Below are 22,575 nucleotides of genomic sequence, written 5' to 3' on the forward strand. Positions count from 1 at the left end.
ACTAACCTCATTATCTCTAGCTTGCTTGCTAGCATATATATACCTACCCCTGGAAATTTCCACGACCTGCATCTGACGAAGTACGTATTCACCCACGAAAGCTCATGCTCCAAAACGTCTGTTAGTCTATAAGGTGCCACAGGATTCTCTGCTGTTTTTCCAGGACTAATCTGGCCCTAGTTTCTCTTCCTCTTTTGTGCTGAACTATAAGATGTCTCCATAATAAGAAACAGCCTTGCACTGGAAGCCTTTTTTCATGCCTTTTCTCTGCTCTGTTTGGCTGAATGTCCTTCCCTTTAGCTCTCTAGCTCACATTGTGAAGGGCACACACATTTCTATTTCAGCAGGTGGAAGGTTGTATCTCTCTGGAAGCAATATAACCTGAGTTCATTCAAATAGTGAAGTAATACTGCCATCTAGTGGAATATAATGATATTTCAGTAAACAGGAATAGAAGGGTTAAGAGAAATAATTGTTAATAAATTTATAGATTATAAAGCCAGAAGGGTGCACTGTGACCATCTGCTCTGAACTCCTGTATAAAACAGGCCATAGGACTTCCCTGAATTAATTTCTGTTTGAACTGGAGCTTATCTTTTAGAAAAATATCCAATCTTGATTTTAAAATAACCAGTAATTAACATAGTCAGTTATCTATGATTTTATCTAATTCTGTGGGTTTTCACAGGTGCCAGTGTTGTTATCTGAATGACTTATGGACTAGAAAGTAACAGCGTAATACACCAGTGATTTGGATACAAAACATAAAGACTAGATTAAAATAATATAACTCGTTTCAGATGTGGATTGATTTAAATTGCACATCTTTGGTTTCATTATAAGCAAACTGATTAGAAGTCATCTAGATTGTTTCATTTGAGATATATTGGTTTCTCAAAATGCCCTCTGCTTAAATTTTGTATTCAGTAGGGAAGTATAAATCCCTACAGCAACTTCAGTTGGTTTTGGAAAGGTTATTGAAAGGAATTTTCCCTTATGGAAAAATCCTTTGTGTGATATCCTGGGCCCATTAAGTCAGTGAGAGTTTTGCCATGGTCTTCAGTGGAGCCGGGTGTTCACTCAACATATTTAATAGAAAATATCATTTCCATAGATTTTTTTAAAAACTATTCCAGAGAATAAAATAGAGAATTAAAGCTTTGCTATTCTGATCTATAAGATAGAGGATGAACTTTTTTCCATAGATTTTATGAGCTATTAAACTTGGTAGTGTTTTAGAATAATTTCTAAAGAACCTGATTACATTTGTATAGATCCCAAAAGATTTTCTCTTAGTCAATTATCTTCCAGTAAGGGAAGAAAAATGTTACATGTAATGAGGGCTGTAGTTTGACACTACAAAACAAACAATGGGCTAGAATTTGACTGCAGTTATATGGCTTTAAATCCAGAGTAATTGCTGGGAAGGTCACAGAAGCTCATCTGGTATAATTATATTCATTTCAGTGAAGTTGCTCTGGCTTTAACTGAGATCAGAATTTAGCCCAATGTATTTAAGTTAGAGAAACTATACATGTATTCAATTTTAGAGCCTAATTCTGAGGCCAAGAATTTCAAAGGTGCATTAACTGTAGGACTGAGTTTTGCAGGATCAAATTTCTAGGTGGCACATTACAGAGTTCTGAGAGGGGGAAAAAAAATCTCATCTTAGCATTACAAAGGAAGCAAAGCATTTTTTGTTGTTTTTGAATATTTTTGCAAATGCAAAAGGTGCTTTTTTTGCATGCAAAAAACTATCATTCTGTCACACAAGGCTGATTTTGTTGTGAAAAGATGAAGCTTTCATAAGGGGCACATCTAGAATTTTATTCAGGGGATTGATTTTTGTTGTTTTCCCCACAAAGGTTCTGTCCAATGAGGAAAAGGCACAACTTCCATGCTGGAGCCACTTTGCAGGTTGGCTGTTGAGAAGTGATTGCATTCAGCTGTGGGACACCAGAACACTTTCATAAATACCTGGTGGGTTCAAATACTCTCAAACAACTAATCTCACGCCCCATAAAGGCTAGTGAGTGAGGCTCAGCCCAGAAAGATACGTCAAAGCCCTGGGAAATGGTGAGCATTGGATGCATGAAAATTCAAGCAAAACCAGTAGTTTCAACTGAGTGCTTGTTCATATTCAAAGTGAATCTCCAAAGGAGGGAAAGTAAGCCTGGGTGCATCGAAGGCAGCAATACCATGAGGCCTCCAGGGTGAAACTGATGTATTTCACACAGCTGGGATAGTCACTGCTTGCATTATCTCAGTGTGTCATCTTAGTTCAATTTCCATATAGACGGTCTCGTAAAATATCCAGATTAAAAGAAGACAGTTTTAAAAGTCAGCTATGTTTCTGCATGGCATGCCCCCAAGAGCCTGCTTACTGGGGCTATTTAGCATATATTTCTGGTCCAGAAATATGTGCTGAATAGCCCCAGTAGAATTACTGTATTTCTGGTTTGCTTTGAGTTTTGCAATTCACCTGCAAGTCATGAGCTGGCATTTGCCATCTCAGGTTCAGCAAATGAGCTAATCTGCCCTAGACATGACAGGGGACCAGTGTCCTGTCTGATTCGTGCCACACAGAGTCCTCTTGTGACTTTGATAGGGTTGCATAAATTGTAAGTCAAGATTAGAATTTGGTCTTGTATACTGAATGGATACAGCCTCTGGGCCAAATCCAAGGACAGGCTGTTCTATTCTTGTGTGTCTTGGGAGAGGGGGCAAAAATGTGGCATTTAAACCATCTTTCCACCACCCAGATCCTGGGGCTGGCCACCAGCATAATTTAGAGCATCCTTAAGGCTGCTCAAAGCTGTTTCTATCTGGAGCTGGGGAGCTGGTTCAGTGCCAATACCTGAACTATCTAAGAGAGGGTTGGACAGTGGAGAATACATGTTTTTGGGGATAGTTCAGAACTGGGAGTGTGCTGCAGCCACCCCGCAGGTAGTAACCAAGGCTGCTGCAAGCCAGTGTGTGGCTAGTGTCTTGCTGACAGGCTGCTGGGGTCAGAGTTACTGGACCAGGGCTCTGTCTATACACAGACATGCAAGATATGACCTGCATGCTGGCGGGCTGATTGTGAGCGATCCATGTTGGGAGTTACAACAGCAAAGTATCATGAGGCAGCCCAGGTTGCAGGACAGCTGGTGGCACAGCCCCTTACTAGTCTGAATGACACCCCAGAATGTAATATAAAGGGGCTTTTAAGAGGGTGTCAGTGTTCAACCAATATGGTATAAAGGGGCCTTGGCATATAAATGAGAATCAAGCCCCTTAAGATCTAAAATCACAACAAGTGAATGTAACAAACAGTAGGAGGGAGGAGGAGTATGACAGGAAGTTTCCTGCTATTACATCCACCAATAATGTGCACAACAGGGCAGTGCCCAATCAGGGATATGTTTCTTTAAATGATCACTTTAAAAATTCCTTTTGGAACTATTCGCATTCTGTGATTTCCCCTGCCCCAACCCCCGCTTATTTGGGGGGCCCAAACTGAGATACCTTGGAGCAGCTTCTCATTGCTGCCAAGCACACCAAATGCCCCATTGATTTCAGTTCATTACTCAGCAAATCAGGGGCTGAGCTGAGAACTGCAGCTGGGGGTCCTGACTCCCAGGCAATAACTGCTGCAGGACTGGGGAGGTTGTTTTACTTCAGGGGAAGTGCGAGAGCTCAGCTCCTGCTGGGGAAAGTGGTGTGGGAGCTGCTCATGCTGAGCTCAGCACCCTGGTTCAGTGCCTACTACTCCCACTGAGGGAGCTCAGTTCTTGCTGACTCTGAACTCCATGTGGCTCCTATGGAGCTCCTGCTGAGGAGCTCACCTCTGACTCACTCTATGCACTGGTTTTAGATGTGGCCACAGCCCCTGTTCTTTTATCTAACACAGGAAGAGCTGGAGAAACAACATTTTTATGAGACTGGGGCCAAGCAGCCCCTCCAAGTGCCTCTATTGGGTTTCTCCCAGTAATTTAATGGTTTAAGATACTGGTCACTGACCACTTGGTGTGGGGGTGGATGCGAGGGAGGGAGGAAAGGTTGTGTTTGTTCGTCTCAAGACAGCTTGCTTTGGAGCTGGGTTTTGAGGCTCTCATAATTCTTCTGCAGTCACCAAAAATCCCTCTGTGCCCTGGAGATCAAAGTGGAACCACCACATAAAGCTGGGAGGCGTAGGGAATGTTATCCAAAGTACAGCACATATAGGCAGTAAAAGAGGCCTTTGGTTAGCTATTAACTAATGTGTGCAGCAAACACAGGTCTTTTACCAGAGCCCATTTATCCACACTGCTAATTGTCCTCCCACTCCCAGCCACCAGGCAGTGCTTGGGGATTTGCTGAATTATATGCACTGGAGGGAACATAGTTCAAGTCCTTTCTAAAGTGAAACATAGGTGATGAGAATGATGTGGGAATAGGAAGGCAGATGAATGGGTGTAAAGTTCCCGCTGTGGCTGCTCCTTTGCATGGTTAATGAGAAGGTACCATTTGTCAGCCAGTACCTAGGAACAAGAAGTCACAACCTGAATGGAGGTGTTAATAGGCCTGGCTGTATTTGGGTAACTGAGATCACCTTGTCCAATGTGTTTACTTCTCTCTCTCTTCCCTAGTCTTGGTTACTTTGTTTTATAGCCTCAATTTTCTGTTAGTGGATCCCCGCCACTGCCATTAATAAACAAACAGAAAAAAACAAACCCTAAAGGAAAAGTGATCACTTCATATCTGGATATGACACTGACAGAGGAACTTCAAAAGGTTCAGGCCATTGAGGTCAATGCAGCAGTGAGGAGTTGCACCAGCTGAAGACCTGGCCCTCCAAGTTCAGGGTTCCATAAACCTCCAGATGTTCTGGTGCTAATCTGCATCTCACTATCCCAAAGCCTTCAAATTACACACATCCAGCAAGATAAGAGCGCTGGATTGATTGATTTATTTTAAGTTGAGCCGATTGTTATTCAGTGTCATTCACTCTGCTGGAAAAGTGGGATTTTCAAGCTCCAGGACCATATCTCAACTTTTCATGTCTGTAGCAGTGACCTGGACATCTCACATGGAGAGGCTTTTCAGACACTTTCATTTCCAATCCCTGGACAGAAATACCATCTGTTCAGTTTCTTCTGTGGCATTTTGCCAGCCCTGGTTCTGATCCGAGTCAACGCCCAGAACTGGGAATAGGAGAGCTCTACATAGCCGAACGTTAAGAAAGTTTCAGATCTAGACAGGGCGTAAAGTAAGAGACAGTAGATGTCGGGGTGTGGGGGGGATAGTTCACCTTGTTTTCCCTAAAAACAGAGGCAGAGTTCACTCTTTTCCCTGGCCTGGATAAGCACTACTCCCCATCAGCACCCTCTCCTTCTCCTTGGATGGTGCGGTGAAATGGTCTAATTGAAAGACTGACCCTTCCTTACTATAAACATCCATCCTAAACTGTTGCTAGTTCAAGGCCTGGGTGAACAGATAAGACTTGAACTAGCCAACCTAAGGCTCTGGTGCAACAGTGAGGGAAGCAAGCATTTCAGAGGCAAGGACCATTTCAGAGCACCATGCTGCCACCTTTCATCAAGGCGATAGCTTAAAAAGCCAACAGTATGAGCAACCCATTAACACTCCCTCCAATAAATCCCAGACCGTTAAGACACAACCCAGGTTAAATGTGAAAACCTGAAGATGTGTGCATGCCTCAAGCAGGATAAACTCCAGAGCACTGCTTTGGTAAGGAGAGCGAATGCCCTTTATAAAGAAATAACTTTCAGAAAGTCTTGCTTGTGATTTTCTCTGCTTTATTGACAGATGGTAGGCAAGAATAAAACCTCAGCATCCCAGTCCTTTGAGAATGGCCCAGAGGGGCTGAAACACCAGCTTTGTTCTCATCTGCCATCTGTAAATAACACAGAGAAAATCAGAAGTAAGGATTCCTTTTAACGGGATTAGCTAGCCGTACTCTTGCAGTGCCTGGTGGTTTAACCTGCTTGATTTTTCCTGCAGCAATATGCTGTGAGCAGAATGACAAAGCTATGGATGAGAGCACTTGCTGAAGAATAAACTGGAACCGGACTTACTATGGCTACAGAGATAGCTAGCAATGCCATGGATGTGGTTAGATGCCATTATATTGAGCACAGTATAAAGCCAGAGAGAGAGCTTGATAATGCTCATAACTTGACCATTGTTCCCTGTCTGTATAACCCAAGTTATAGTTATCAATGGGCAAATGTCTAAAGACTTGTATTAATTTTCTGCCATCTGGATGATTATCCAAAACTTACATTAATGAATTAATTACACTGCTGCTGCTGTTTATTATTAAGCAAGAGAGAGGTACATTGAGTGTATCAACATATGAAAAGAAGGATCTGTAGTATTTCTGTGGTGATCTACACTTTTCAGCATTCTTTGCAAATGGTGAGGCAGATCTTTAGGCCTGGTCTACATTACACGTTTATACCGAATTTAGCAGCTTTAAACCGATTTAACGCTGCACCCGTCCACACAACGAGGCCCTTTATATCAATGTAAATGGCTCTTTAAACCAGTTTCTGTACTCCTCCTCAATGAAAGGAGTAGCACTGAAATCGGTATTACCATATCGGAGTAGGGTTAGTGTGGCCGCAAATTGACAGTATTGGCCTCCGGGTGGTATCCCACGGTGCACCACTGTGACGTCTCCTGTCAGCAATCTGAACTGGATGCACTGGCCAGGTAGACAGGAAAAGGCCCACAAACTTTGAATTTCATTTCTGTTTGGCCAGCATGGAAAGCTCACCAGCACAGGTGACCACGCAGAGTCATCGCACAGATAACAATGCAGTCTCTTGAGAATCGAAAAAGAGCTCCCAGCATGGAGCACACAGGAGGTACTGGATCTGATCGGTATATGGAGAGAGGATTCTGTGCTAACAGAACTCCCTTCCAAAACATGAAATGAAAGAACAATTTGAAAAAATTTCCAAGGCCATGATGGAGAAAGGCCACACCAGGGACTCAGTGCAGTGCCATGTGAAAGTTAAGGAGCTCAGACAAGCCTACCAGAAAATGAAAGAAGCAAACGGAAGGTCCGGTGGCAGGGCCGAAAACATGCCATTTCTACGCTGAGCTGCATGCAATTCTAGGGGGTCCGCCACCCACTACCCCACTCTCTGTCTGGATTCCAAGGTGGGGAGTGTAATCTCAGCCATGGCTGAGGATTCTGAGGACGGGGAAGATGAGGAGGAAGAGGAGGATGAGTTGCAGAGAGCACACAGCACTCTGTTCTCCCCACAGCCAGGAGCTTTTTCTCACCCAGATGGAATTACCCTCCCAGCCCTCTCAAGTAACTATCCAGACAATAACATCGGAAGCGACCTCTGTGAGTGAAGCTTTGTAAATATAAAACATGGTTTAAAAGCAAGCATTTTTTAATGATTGATTTGCCCTGAAGACTTGGGATGCATTCGGGCCAGTACAGTTTTGGAAAAAGTTTGTTAACATGTCTGGGGATGGAGCAGAAAATCCTCCAGAGACATCTCCATGAAGCTCTCCTGGAGGTACTCCAAAAGCCTTAGCAAAGGTTTCTGGGCAAAGCAGCCTTATTCCGTCACCATGGTAGGACATTGACCATGCCATGCATGTAGCAAGTAATTTCTGTATCATTGCATGACAAAGCCTAGCTGCGTATGGTCCCGGGATGCTGGCTATCAAGGCAACTCCTTTCTTTATCTCGCTGTGTTATCCTCAGGAGAGTGATATCGTTCATGGTAACCTGGTTGAAATTTCAGGAATTTATAAGGGACAGGATGGCCATTCCTACTGGCCTGTTTGCCTGTTGCCTTAAAGAAATCCTCCTTGCAGGTAGCCAAGATGCGAGACGAATGTTCTCAAAAATTGGAAGTAACCTGCAATGAAAGACATCATCTGAATGAGTGGAGGCGTGGTTATCAAATTACAGGAAGAATGCCAGATGAATGTGAGGACAAAGGACCAACGTGAGGACAGAAGGGACACTCGAGATGAAAGTGGCAGCAGAGATCAGAAGTGTAGGCAGGAAGAATCGCAGTGGCGGATGCAACGCTGGGGCTGCTGCATGATCAAACTGACATCCCCGACGTCTGGTGGAGCTTCAGGAACAGCAGCAGGGTCACAGAGTGCCGCTGCATTCCTGTGTAACCACCCTCACCAGTCATCATGTTCCATATCTTCCTCCAGACGTGTAAGAACGCGTGGGGGAAGGCTCGTGCACCCCACCCACCCTGTTGGACAACCAACCAAAAGGCTGTCATTACTTGAAATATTTTAGTGTCTTTTCCTTCCCTCCTATCCTCCTCCAAATCACCCCGGGCTACCTGTCAGTTCTTCTCCTCTTTTTATAATGATTTTTAATAAAGATACATGATTTTTAAACGTAGTGACTTATTTCCTTTAATCAAGCTGTAATCGAAGGGGAGGTGGTTGCTTACAGAGAATGAGTCAATCAAGGGGGGGTCATCAAGGGAAACAACACAACATCACACGTCCCATGGCCCGTGATGAAACTCGTTTTCAAAGCCTCTCTGATGCGCACCGCTTCGTGGTGTGCTCTTCTAATCGCCCGTGTCTGGCTGCGTGTAATCAGCGGCCAGGTGATTTGCCTCAGCCTCCCACTCCGCCATAAAGGTCTCCCCCTTACTCTCACAGAGATTGTGGGCACACAGCAAGCAGCAGTAACAAGGGGACATTGGTTTGGCTGACATCTGGTGAGTCTATAATGTACGCCAGGTGGCTTAAATTGGCCAAATGCACATTCTACCACCATTCTGCACTTGCTCAGCCGTGTGTTGAACAGCTCCTGACTACTGTCCAGGCTGCCTGTGTATGCGTTTCATGATCCATGGCATCAAGGGGTAGGCTGAGTCCCCTAGGAATAATTACAGGCATTTCAACACCCCCAACTGTTATTTCTGATCTGGGAAGTAATTCCCTTGCGCAGCCGTTTAAACAGAGTAGTGTTCCTGAAGAGTGAGCATCATGAACCCTTCCTGGCCATCCCCACGTGGATGTTGGTGAAACGTTGTTTGTGATCCACCAGTGCTTGCAGCACCATTGAAAAGTACCCCTTGTGATTACATATTGGGTCCCTGGGTGCTCCGGTGCCAAGATAGGATATGGGTTCCATCTATCGCCCCCAACAGTTAGGGAATCCCATTGCAGCAAAGCATCCACTATGACCTGCACATTTCCCAGAATCACAACCTTCGTAGCAGCAGCTTAATGATGCTTTGGCTACTTGCATCACAGCAGCCCCCACAGAAGATTTTCCCACTCCAAACTGATTCTGACTGACTGGTAGCTGTCAGCGATTGCAAGATTCCAGAGGGCTATTGCCACTCGCTTCTCAGCTGTGAGGGCTGCTCTCATCTTGGTATTATGGCGTTTCAGGGCAGGGGAAAGCAAGTCACAAAGTTCCATGAAAGTACCCTTCACGCATTCGTCCCAACCTGCAAAACTATGCGGTCCCATCAGTCTGTGCTTGTTTCCCGGGCCCAAAATCGGCGTTCAATAGCTAGAACCTGCCCCATTACCAGCAGGATCTCCAAAGCGCAGGGGCCCGCAGTTTGAGAGAATTCTGTGTCCATGTCCTCATCACTCTTGTCGCCGCTCTGCCATAGCCGCCTCCTCCTCGCCTGGCTTTGCAGGTCCTGGTTCAGCATAGACTGCATGAGAATGTGTGAGGTGTTTACAATGTCTACGATTGCGGTCTTGATCTGAGCAGGGTCCATGCTTGCTGTGCTATGGCGTTTGCATTGTTCACCCAGGAAAAAAGGCGCAAAATGGTTGTCTGCTGCTTTCACAGAGGGAGGGGTGAGGCTGTCCCCAGAACCACTCGCGACAATGTTTTTTGCCCCATCAGGCACTGGGCTTTCAACCCAGAATTCCAAGGGGCAGGGGAGACTGCGAGAACTATGGGATAGCTATGGGATAGCTACCCACAGTGCAACGCTCCGGAAATCCACGCTAACCTCGGTGCATGGACGCACACTGCCAAATTAATGTGCTTAGTGTGGCCGCATGCACTCGACTTTATACAATCTGTTTTACAAAACCGGTTTATGTAAAATCGGAATAATCTCGTAGTGTAGACATACCCTTAGATGGTGAAAATTGGCATAACTCCATTGACTTAATTGCAGCTATGCTGATTTACACAGGTTGATGATCCAGCCCATTAACTAATTAATGGTTCCCAAATGAAAAGGTTATGTGTCTGTTTGTTACTAAAGGTAATAAACCTTTATGAGGGATTTATAGTTTTCTCAGAAAACCAACCCCTTCTCCCCCATGCTTCCCCCTCCCCCCCAAAAAACATATCTTGGAAATTAAAATTTATGGTTAGACTTAAGAAAAAGAAAAAGTTGCTACTAAGAAAATGAACACGGGTCTGGGGTTTTTGGAGTAATCCTATGATCACTCAAAGTCATCAGGTGCACTTCCAAAATGCATACAAAGAATGTGTGCAGAATCCTCAACAATATTTCTGTTGGTTTCCAATTAAATGCAAGTGCAGGGCAAATAAAAAAGCTGCTGGTACAACTAGTTCTATTGCTGATGTAAGTGTAAATATTCATTTGCACTCTAAGGCCTCACTCCTGCAAACACTTAAAATACGTGTGCACAGGGCTAACTTTATTCACGTAAATAGTCCCACTGGGTTCACTAGGACTCCATTCACATAAAGTCACTAGTGCATAAGTGCTTGCAGGATTGATGCCTTCCATGACTCTATTTTTCCGCGGTGGTAACTGCATTGAGAATACACTGCAGATTTAGAATTCTCTCCAGGATTTATACAGAGATGTAATTGATGCTTAATTCCAGCCTTTGATACTTCAAAAAGGTTTTTGAAAATCTAATCCTGTGTTAATGTGCAGAAAGATATCATAGTACATGTCAAACTCTAGGGGAAAAAAGCTGCTTTCTCTCAAGACCGCTGGGCATTCTTCTTTCTGCTGTGATACAGATGGCAGTTTAATCGGGTCAAAGTCTTTGAGTTTGCTTTTTTTTTTTTTGAACATTCACTTTATTCCTCAGCCGTTTGAGTTTATTGCGTTCTATGGCAATGTTTACCTAAGTCCAGCAGCAATTTTGCATCCAACATATGTTTCCCTACCAGTTTAGAGCAGCGGTTATCATCACAGCAAGGACACAACATGCCTGAGCCGAAACACATTGCAAAACAAGCTGTAGCAGCTAGTCCGCAGGCTGAAATGGCAAGGCAGCCATCACACACTGTCCATGAGCGTTACTCATTCTGAGATGTGACAGTGTGAAGTTAGCCCCAGCCAGCAGGAGCTCCCCATTCTCTCACACCTACCAATTCCCCTTATTTAACAGATGTACGGTAGGGAGCAGTCGCCATTCCCTAGCATAGTATATTCAAAACAGTAAGGACAGCAGAACTCCAGGCAACTGAATTCCTAGCATATATTAGCTTTGTCTAATTTTCTCTAATCAGAGCCTAACTTTTGTCAGACCACATCTGGCCAAGGCTGGGGACATCGGAGGGAGGGCGTGACAGTACCCCCACCCTGCCTTCGGAGAAGCTAGTACAAATCTCAGGGCTAATTTATAACTTCAGTGACGCTGTATGCAGTAGCAAAGTTAAGCATGTGGAATGTTTGCTGGATTGGGGCCTTAGTGCTGTCAGTTCAGACATTTCCTGCTGCGTACAAACTCTCATTAGCAGTGGTTTTACATCCAAATTTTTCCAAGTGTTGGCAGCATCCAAATGAGGGGTTTTTCCGATCCACGCATCAGGTCTGAGCTTCTCTCTCAGGATGCTAATCAAAGCACCTCTACAGTTTTTTTAACTTTCCTTAGCAGAAGATCCCTTGCCTTTCCATTGCTAGCTCTGTGGTGGAGCTTTTGAAGCACCTCTGCTGGGTTTGAGTTTTGTCTGAGAAGCAAGCTTGTTATGTTAAGCCACGATGGCAAGGGACCTCCATGGTACTGTTACTTTCTTAAATTGATTGTCTGTTTGATCCCTTAGGGTCTGTCTACACTGCAGCTGAGAGCAAGCCTTGCAGGCTGGGTAAACACACTCACACTAGCTTCACTCGAGCTAACATTCTAAAAAGAGCAGTGTGGATGTGGTGACCCTGGCTAGTCACCTGAGTACAGACCCATGGGATGGGCTTGTACTTGGGTGGCTAGCCCAGGCCACCATGTCCACACTGCTATTTTTAGCATGCTAGCTTGAGCAGAGCTAGTGCATGTCTGGTTGGGAGAAGTTGGGAGGCTGACTTCCAGCTGCAGTGTAGACACACTTGTGTTGTTAATGTTATAACAGTACTTCTCTCTAGTGCTCTCACTCTTTGGAATGACCCTTTAGAGCACTAGACTCCTTCATAGCACTTTATCCTAAGGGAATGGAGCCTCCTAGCTCCTCATTAGCTCCTCGTTCCTGCCCCTACCCCAATTAATAACCTTTCCGTGCTGTCTAGGGATCTTGTGAGGCTAAACTCATGGCACACTGGTGCAATAGCTCCTCGCTCGCTGTGGATAACCCTGGGTTGACTGGTACAGATGGGCGCAGTGACCATTCTGAGGTAAGATCCATGGAGCAAACTCATTGGCTACCCTCCTGGATTCTTGTCTCCCCTCTGCTGCCTTAGGGATCTGCCATGGGGGGAGAGAGGGACCAACCTGGATCCTTTATGGTTCATTCCTCAAATGAAAAAAACAGCCCAGTGTTTTGGGGTGGTGGGCAGAGTCCCTGGGGGATGCTAAGCCTTTTGATTGTCTTCCCCACATCCTAGCCAATCAGCCTGATGGTCTGTTCTCTTCTGGCTGACAATTCTATTCCTTCCTGTATAGCCCACAAAAGACCTCGCCAAGCCATAGACTCCATCACCTGAGCAAGGGTGGGTTTGGTGGCCACCCCAGATAGGGGATTACACCTCTCTCTGGATACTGGTAACTCTGTCTGGGCACAGGATAAGACCAGAACCCTCAGACTGAGTCAAACAGGAAAGAGATGCTCTCATCACATCAGTCAAGGAAGCAGGAGTGCTGCTTATCCAAACCAGGCAGAGGATAGAAGGGAAGATGTGCCCCTCTGCTTCTAGGGGTGTGAGAGGGAGCTCCATGTCCACCTCTTCCTCATTACCTTAACCGTTATCTATACACCATAGTGACCGGCACCCTACAAATACCCTAGATAGATCACTACCAATGGCTGGCTTCACTGCAGGAAGTATGATTCAGCCCATCATTGCTGTTCCCATATTGTTATCCAATAGGATGAATGACATGGAGCTACGCATCTGCTTTCCACCCTCAGTTTTTCTCTAATGATTTTCTCTCAGTTGGCTTTGAGGTAGGGCTGACTCTGTCACTTAGCGAGGCTTATCAGAGCTGACTCGATTTATTCAGAGAATTTCACCAGGGATGCTTCTGTCACTGGAGTTGTTAAAGAAGATCTTGACATTTGATGGGCTTTGGTAGCAGTTCAGTGATCTGGAGAAAGAAGAGTCTTACATGTTCCACTGATGTGCTTCACTGACTAAGGTGAGAACAAGGGTCCAGTTTATGAAAAATGCAGGTCGCAGGCTCCAGGACACCTCAGGAAATGTTCCCTTTGGGAATCAGTGGGACCTAGCATTCCAGACAACCAAGTTGCTGGGCCAGTCCCATACAGAACAAGCAGAAGGTTCAGATCTCAAAATGGGACAGGATCAGAGAAGAAAGCAACAGGTCAGGGAAAATTCAGTCCTCAATTACATCCCATATTGCCCCAGTGCACCCAGATACAAGGGTGATGGGCACTAGAGAGATAATGAAAGAAATATTTATTTAATCTTCTCATATAAAACTGTGATTCAGGGTCAGCTCCTCAGCTGGTATAACTGGGCGAAGCTCCAGTGAATTCAAGGAAGCGGTTATGAAGCATTTATACCAGCTGAGGATCTGGGCCTCAGTCTTAATTGTTCTCTGTAAAATCTGCTAAAATTAGACCCTAACTCTGGCTTATGCATTCATCAGAGGGCTGCTAATGCTACCGTAGGAGGACTGCAGGTCTGGAGTGCACAGAACAATGTGTTACGGATGGAAGAAAGGGCTCTTTCCCATGGCCAATGCTAGGAGACAAACTCATTTGGCGTTCCTAATAGAAGGCCCATAGCCTTTCCCTGGGTTGAAATCTCAGATGTCTACAAAGGCTGTTTTTCCTTTGCTGCTCTGCAAACTGTATTGCATATATGGCCACTGACATGAATTAAATCTGCTGATTTTTTGTTTAAATATCCCTTTTAATATGCCTCCTGTCTGCTGGCCTCCTCCCAAAGTCTAATGGATCTTGCTGTTATTATCATCTGTTTACATTACAGTAGCATCCAGCAGATACAACTGAGATTAGGGGCTCACTGCGCTAAGTACTGTGTAAACTCAGAGAGAAGTGATCCTCAATCCAAAGAGTTTACAATCTAAGCAGATCGGACAGACAAAGGGTGGGAGATGGAAAGTACTATTTTACAGGGAGAAAACGGACCCAGAAGGTGATTAAGGGCCAGATTTTCAAAGGCATTTGAGTGCCTACAGAGGCAAATAGGCACCTGTTAGGATTTTCAAAAGGCCTGTGCAGGTTAGCCATGGAAGTCCCACTAACGATACTGGGAGTTAGGCCCTTAGCCTGAAAATCCTAGTAGGCATGTATCTGCAGCTTAAGGTGCCTAAATACCTTTGAAAATCTGACACATGGTGACTTGCCCAAGGTCACACAAGAAGTCTCTGGCAGAATTAGGGGTGAAATCCAGATTTCATAAGTCCTAGTCTAGCACCCTGAGCATAAGCTCATTGTTTCTCTATATGATGGGTTCCCAACTTAGGGGGTCACCATTTCTAGGGATGTGTAAACAGGTCCTTTGAGATCACAATCACCCTCCCTTTCTTCATCATCGTTAGGTAGAAGTGGGGTGCCAGCATGTTTTTGCTGTTGAAACATGAGATCATAGAATGGAAAATGTCGAAAACTGCTGCTCTATATCCTTTACATAGCACTCAGTGTGCATATTGCATAACAGACAAGTGCTGTATGAAGAAAAGGTCCCTGGCCTGCAGATTTTACAAGCTAGAGATAAGAATTTACAAGTCAGGTAAACCTTATATTCCAAGAAGGCATGACGTGATGAATGGACCTGCTGTAATAGATGACATCTACTAGGTCTACTCCAATTGTGAGCTCATCTGTCAGAAAGTGAGTGAAAGTTCATAAAAGTTACAATCACCAATAACAACAAATGTAGATAGAAAATGGTACAAAAGGGAGACAGGGATTACTCCATATAAAAAGGTCTACTGATACCACGTGCTAAGATCATGACAGGTAAATAGGAGACTGGAACAGGAAATTATTGGCCCAAAATCGATGTGCCGTAAATTAGGCCTAACTGGCGGACAAAATAATGAGGGGATGGGCTCTTCTGCCCATCCACCATTGCTTTTTTGGGATCCTTAAAAAGAGGGACTTTGAGGATTAAAATAGCATGTATGGAACAAGTTCCCTGGGGAACGGCTGACAGGCCTCTGCTTTGCACCACAGACTGTCCTGTGTGGGTGAGCCTTGATCATTGGGATATCCTGATCGGCAAACAGATGAGGATGCTTGACCATCACTGCTAGACCAGCAAGGACCCCAGGCTGATACATGTGACACATACTGCTTTGTCTTCTCTTCCCTTGTGTGTTCCTTTCTGCCTGCCATTGTTTTCCTCTTGTTCTCTCTCTCTCTCTCTCTTGCTCGGTGTGGTCTTTTCACCTAGTTATGAGACCAGCTGCACACAGCACCAGAACTGCGAGATCAGAGGGCATTGCCCACACTTAAGAGGACCAGTAAAGGAGAGAGTCTGACCAGACTAGCTAGATTGAATCCTAGATCAGGAAAGTGAGCCAGGGTCCAGAGCAACAGCTGTTGTGGCCAACCTGGCAGCCCAGAACAGCCACCCATGACTGACCAGCCACCTTGTCTCCCAAGAACCTCCACAAAAGCTGTATTTCCCCCACTGTGAGTAATCTAGCTCTTCTCCTTCTTGTGTCTGTCTTGTCAAAAGCAAGAAAAGTAACCATCATCCACAGCAGTGAATGTAAAATTCAACAGCAGAACTAACCCTTTCTCCCCTACTCAATTGGTTGACAGAAAAAGAGATCTTGATAGTATCTCTCTGAAAATGAGACTGTAAGTTCAATTGAGTAGGTTTTGCATAATTATTAAATTTGAGTTTCAGAATGCCTTCTGTTTTGTTTCCGTTTTCTCTTGTGCGTCCTAATCAATACATCTAATTTTGGCATGAATTTTCTAATTTTTGCCATGGGACTAAGCAGGCTGAGTTTCTATACTCAAACACCTGAATCACGCTTAACTGTTTTGTGCTGCACAGTGGTAGGGTCATGTTAACACCTTTGATTATCTGGGCCCACTTATTCCATCCAAATTAACACATCAGGCCCTGTGGGCATGTATATAGTTAAATGAAGTCTGTGTCTCTCACGAACTTTGAGATCCACTGCTGCTAAGAGCATGAGTAGCCAAAGAGAACTGAATCTTCATGAAGCCCACATTAGGAATGGTTCTCTCTGTTTTAGTATTATGTACGTTTGAACTGACTCTGATCTCAGTTACACTGAGGAATATCAAGAGTCAATCTGTGATGTTACAATTGATTTACACTGGCGCCAGTGACAGCAGAATTTGGTCTATTTTCTGTATGCTATTTGTCTAAGCATTTATACCATGGCATCGGTACAGCGGGCCAAAACCCGGAAAGCCCACTTGTGGGAAATTCCAAAAAGTTTTCCTTCCAAATCAGAAACATAAGAAGAAATTTTGAAATTCTTGTAACAAAATTGAATTGTTTTGAAATGACGTTGCGGTGACCTCCTTGAAACATTTTGCTTTGATAAAATTGAAACGTTTTGACTTTATTGACTTGACTCTATAATATAATATAAATAAAGGTTTCCGCTATTCTGTCATGTCATTGTTATTCTGATCGATTTGGTAATTGGTATTTGATCTGCTCAACTGGTATTCTAGCTGGTCATTTGTAAATGCTGTTCTAAGTGGTAACTGGCTTTTGCTTTGGTAACTGGTTTGATAATGGATACTTTCCTTTAGTAATTGGTATGACATATGACATATAAAAATAAAATAATAAAATAACATAAAATAAATAAATGACATGAAAATAAAATGAAAATATCACTATAAAATAAAAAAATAAAAACAACGTAAAAGGGCATATAAAATACATTTTAAAAAACAGGAAGCTGGGGAGCTGGCCAGATGGCAAGTCATCTGGTCAGCCTGTCCACTTGGTATGCTACAAGGGGAGCTGCCCCCATCCACTCAGACAACCAAGGGAGCTGGGAACCTGGCCATCCTGGTTTTGTGCCAGTTTACTGGCAGGCGGGCAGTGAGATGGAAGGATGGCACGAAACCAGGCAGGCTGGCCAGATTGTTTGGCTTCCATCAAAAGTTTCAACAGAATTGTTACGTTCCTGCAGAACATTTCATTTCTGTCAAATCTGCATTTTCGGACAGGAAACTGTTTCATGGGAAACATTTTCAGCCAGCTGTACTTGTCAGCATGGTATGTGGATGCCCCACAATCTAGAGGTGTTACTCAACTATGTGATTGCTTCTTCGTGGTGCATGTAACAAGCTTTGAAAATGATAATGATAAAAGGTTTAGAAAACCTGACCTATGAAGAAAGATTAAAAAAAACAAAAAACTGGGCATGTTTAGTCTCGAGGAAAGAAGATTGAGGGTGGACCTGATAACAGTCTACAAATAAGTTAAGAGCTACTATAAAGAGGATGGTGGTAGGACAAGAAGTAATCAACTTATTCTGCAGTAAGGAAGATTTAAGTTAGATATTAGGAAAAACTTTCTAACTATATGGGTAGTTAATTCTGGAATAGGCTTCCAATGGAGATTGTGGAATCACTGGCATTGGAGGGTTTTAAAAAGAGATTAAATAAAAACCTGTCAGGGATGGTTTAGGTTTACTTGGTCCTGCCTCAGGTCAGGGGGCTGGACTACATGACCTCTCAAGGTCCCTTCCAGGCCTACATTTCTATGATTCTACCTTTAAGTAATGAACATGCAGGTCCGAAGCCCTTTGGGCACCCTAACCAAAATAAACAAAACTGTTATTTACAATAAGTAAGTAATAAGCCCAATTAGATTTCAAAACTGGAACCAAAGCATCTGAGTATCTTCTCATTTATGTTGATATCAATTCAGAGTGACTAAACTGAAGTCAACGGGCTCTGTTCATAGGGAGCAGAATCAGACCCAAAGTCCAAAAAGCTCAGCCTGAAATGCAAAACCACACAATGCATAAAGGCAGCAGAAACAAGTAAGCAGCAATCAAAAAGCTGCAGTGCTTTAAAATGTGAATCTATTCGGAAAGAACATTGTGTGAAAATGACCTGGTGGGATTGATTCCATGTTTATTGTCTCCCAGAACCAATTTGCTCAGTGTACAAATAGAAACACTTTTTGTAAACCACTGGCCATTCAAACTTAAACTTGAGCAGAAAATGAATTGTAGTGTGGGCCCAGAATCATTCTACAGAGCCAAAAAGGGAAGTAGAGTAAAAAGGTACCATTTTTACATGTTCACTTTTCTAGCCATAACAACATTTTAACTGCTATTGTAAGAAGAATCTGAAAATAAAGATTGGGTTTTGCATGGCTTCAAGGAGCTATTCTGGAAAACCAAAAGCCAAAATCAGGAAAGTCATTAATCCCTCTGTCCTTGGCTAGAGAAAGGTGTTGAGTACTGTCTCAGCACTGGTGACATCAAGTGCATGTTCACAAAATAAATAAAAAGGAAACTGAGACTTCAAAACAAAACAGTGTGTCACGCTGTCTTCTTTATTTTGATCATAATAATACTGTCTTCCTCTATAGCATCTTCCATCAGAAGATCTCACAGCACTTTACAAACATAATTTTAACTTCACAACACTTTTTACTATCCATATTTTATAGATAGAGCTATTATTTAGGAGTCTACATATGGATTTAGGTGCCTAGTTTTAAACTGCAGCTTTTGAACTAAATTATTAGCCCCAAGGAGACACAGAAGTTAGTGGCAGAATCAGGAACAGAACTCAAGAGCTGCTGACGCCCAGCCCTGCTGTCATTCCACGCAATCACACTGCTGGTGGATTCTCCACCACAGGCAATTTTAAAATCAGAATTGGATGTTTTTCTAAAAGCTCTGCTCTAGGAATTATTTTGGGGAGGTTCTATGGCCTGTGTTATACAGGAGGTCAGACAAATGGTCACAACGGTCCATTCTGGCCTTGAAATATACGACAGATCATGTAGTCTTACTGCTGCATTTTGTGAGGGCGCATTTGCTTTGTTGTGTACCTAGAAGTGTCCTGATCCCACACCAGTTTATGAGGGTGTTGGCAATTGCTATATTATTCCTACCCAGACAGAACAAGTTCGTTCCTGGCAGTTTACCAAAGCAGTAAATTTAAGTGGCATGAGTCACAGTGTTCTCTGGTGTGAGCCAGTCTATTGTCTTAAAAACGTGGAATTTTTTCCACCTCCACACATAGAGACCCAATTATATATTTTCTGGCTGGGGATGGCCAGGCTCCTGTACCTTAATATTTTCTGATGTAATGATGATTAAAAACCTCCATGTATATGAGGAGCCTGAAATGAACTTTCACATCCAGAAACAAGGTTCAGGTTTTGAATGGTTAAAGGCCAATTTCAGCTTCTGGTGTTGGGAGTCGAAACTAAACCTTGACCGTGTCTCTTTCCCCAGCAATAGTCTGAAATGGAACACTTTTTATTTTTTCATACTACTCTCTTCATGCATGGATGTCCTTTCAATTTTGAAGTCCTGCAAGGTATTCACAGATGGCATTCTTTTTTAGATCAAATACCTTAATCTAGGATAAAAGGCACCATTACATAATCTAGAAGTGGATTTGTTATCTAGATCTGGATACTGCCAAAGTTAGAATTCAGGGATTGGATTCTTATCCAACCCCTAACAATGGGGTAGATTTGAATTTGGCTCTAACACATGAACCAAAATGAAGGAAATCTCTTGAGAACAGCTGTTTGTTTATTCTCCATTTTTGTTTTCTTTATTCTCCTAATTTCATTCTTTCCTCACCTCCACTCTATTTTCTGTCTTCGGTTTCTCCTTTTGAATGACTTTCTCATGGCTGGGCATTTTGTATAGAAATGGCTAACAGGAAAGATCAGCTACATATGCTGCTGATAATACAATGGTTTCTCAACTACAACTGCATAATCATTTCATGAGTCTCAGTAAAAGCCACATATTGACGAAAATTAGGTTATCAAATGGACCCAGGCATAACTCTCATGGCAGTCAACAGGGCCACCCAGACGATTCAGGGGGCCTGGGGCAAAGCAATTCTGGGGGCCCCTTCCATAAAAAAAGTTGCAATACTATAGAATACTGTATTCTCATGGCGGCTCCTGTGGGGCTCGGGGCCTGGGGCAAATTGCCCCACTTGCCCTTCTCCCTCCCCCCCGGGCAGCCCTGGCAGTCAATGTACTTCTAAAACTAATGTGAGATGGTGGGGTCATGTAACCTCACGGCAAAATTTAACTTCATCACAAGTTGAGAATTTTAAGGCTTTATTTAGCATTTAAGACTTCATTCTAATCTTAGTAATACTGGCATTAAGTGAATGGATTAATTTGAGATGTGCTGGTGTAAAATCAGTGTTTATTTTTACCTTAAAAAGAATGCTTACTCTCTCTCTCTCTCTCTCTTAATTTGTAATGCAGTTGTCAGACCCCTGTGACTGATCATTGTTCTTCCCAGTTTATCAGGTCCACAGTCATCTCGTCATCTCCCTGCCTAAATTATTTTGTCAAACTAGTAAACTTGGAAAATCAGTTGTGAGTGGGTGCAAATTCCTCCAAGTTGTAGTTCAACTGTAATTTTTCAACACAAGAATGTAGTCATCACTGGTGTAAACTTCATCTATACAGTCTGTGGATGGGATTTTCAAAACTGCCTGTGTAATATAGGCATAGAAATCCCATGGAAAACCAATGGAATTTGTGCTGCTAAATCATTTAGGTGCCTTTGAAAATCTCATCCTCACTGCCTAGAAAGATTCTGAACCAGATCCTCATCTGGTATTCATCGGTGTAGATCCATTGACTTTCGTTGAACTAAAGTATAATTCCAGTTATCCTAATTCCCTTTATCTGAAAATCCTATTTATATGAATCCAAAGTGTGACCCCTACATATTCTGATGTTAATCACCCACTATTAACTTCCCAATTAGTCTCTTTCTGTCTGTCAGCCTTAATCTGTGGCTTTGTATTTGTATTGCAGTTTTGACACGTTACCTTAAATTACTGAGACCTAATACCATTTTTCAGCTGATTTTTTACTCTTTAATAAAGTACAAAGTGTTAAGCAAACATCAGCCCTACTCTCTTTGTTCCCTGTATTTCTATATCAGGGACACTGCAGCTGAAAATAGCACTTCCATGTATCTGAAAGCCCAGTTATCCAAAAGTTTTGAATGTCTCTCAGGCCGTTTGTATAAATGGACGTGCACTGTATGTGGATTTACTGCAGCTGAAAATCTGGCAGGTATGTCAGCAAGTGATGGATGAATGAACATTCAAAGGTTTAGAGGTTTTGAGGAGAACCTAGAAGTTTAGAAGCTCATCTGGACATTACTCAAACAGCTTTAGTGTGCAAAAACTGGGTTGCAAATCTCACAAGAGCAGCCTTTCTCGTGGTTATTTAAGCATTTCCTCTTTCAATATTGGTCACAAGATGTGCAGCACAGCATGAAACTTGGGAGAAAAACCTCAACCTTTAGGAATCCTCCCCAAAAATTGTTTGAATTTTGGTTGAAGATTCAGGTGATTACTTAATTTATCCAAACGTGTTCGCTCACCCCTAAAATCTGCCAAATCAGTAAACTTCATGGTATATGAGGAATAGGATTAGAAATTATTTTTCAATTCATTTCAAAATCATTTCCTCTCCAACCATTTTGACAATGATTATGCAGTTTGTGTGTTGTGACTGTTACTCATTATGCTGGTCATAATCCTCTCACTGTTGCATCTGTCTGTTGTCTCTCGTTTTATATTTACTTTGTTCTTTGGGGCAGAGACTGTTTTTTGTTGTTGTATGTTTGAATAGTGCCTAGCACACTGGACCCTGGTTCCTCACTGGGGTCATTATACACTACTGCAACACAAATAAATAAATACATAATATTTGCTAGCTAAATGTTGTCAGTAATCAGTATGCCTTTTAACAGGGAACACTGGGTTCTATTGTTTGGCCACTATGTTTTTAATTATTTTTGTTAAATTCAACCAGGGAAATTGGGAGTTCTGCAGGACAGTTTTCATCATCTTTCCTTTGTTTAGGTTGGTTATTATTGGTTTTTATTTTCATAAAATGATGGATGGCAAAATCTGGCACAGTGTAGGGAAACTCTGAATTAGAAGCAGCAGAGAATCCTGTGGCACCTTATAGACTAACAGATGTTTTGGAGCGTGAGCTTTCGTGGGTGAAT

The 22,575-nt window shown here is 43.1% G+C and overlaps 1 long non-coding RNA gene across 1 annotated transcript in view; it reads left to right on the forward strand.

Annotated features, from left to right (window-relative positions):
• LOC142046921 (uncharacterized) overlaps positions 1-22,575 on the forward strand; it is a 250,109-nt gene that overhangs the window by 194,027 nt on the left and 33,507 nt on the right. The gene's annotated exons all lie outside the window — the stretch shown is intronic.

Source organism: Chelonoidis abingdonii, chromosome 5 (assembly GCF_003597395.2).
Source record: "Chelonoidis abingdonii isolate Lonesome George chromosome 5, CheloAbing_2.0, whole genome shotgun sequence".
In the NCBI taxonomy this organism is placed as follows: domain Eukaryota; kingdom Metazoa; phylum Chordata; order Testudines; family Testudinidae; genus Chelonoidis; species Chelonoidis abingdonii.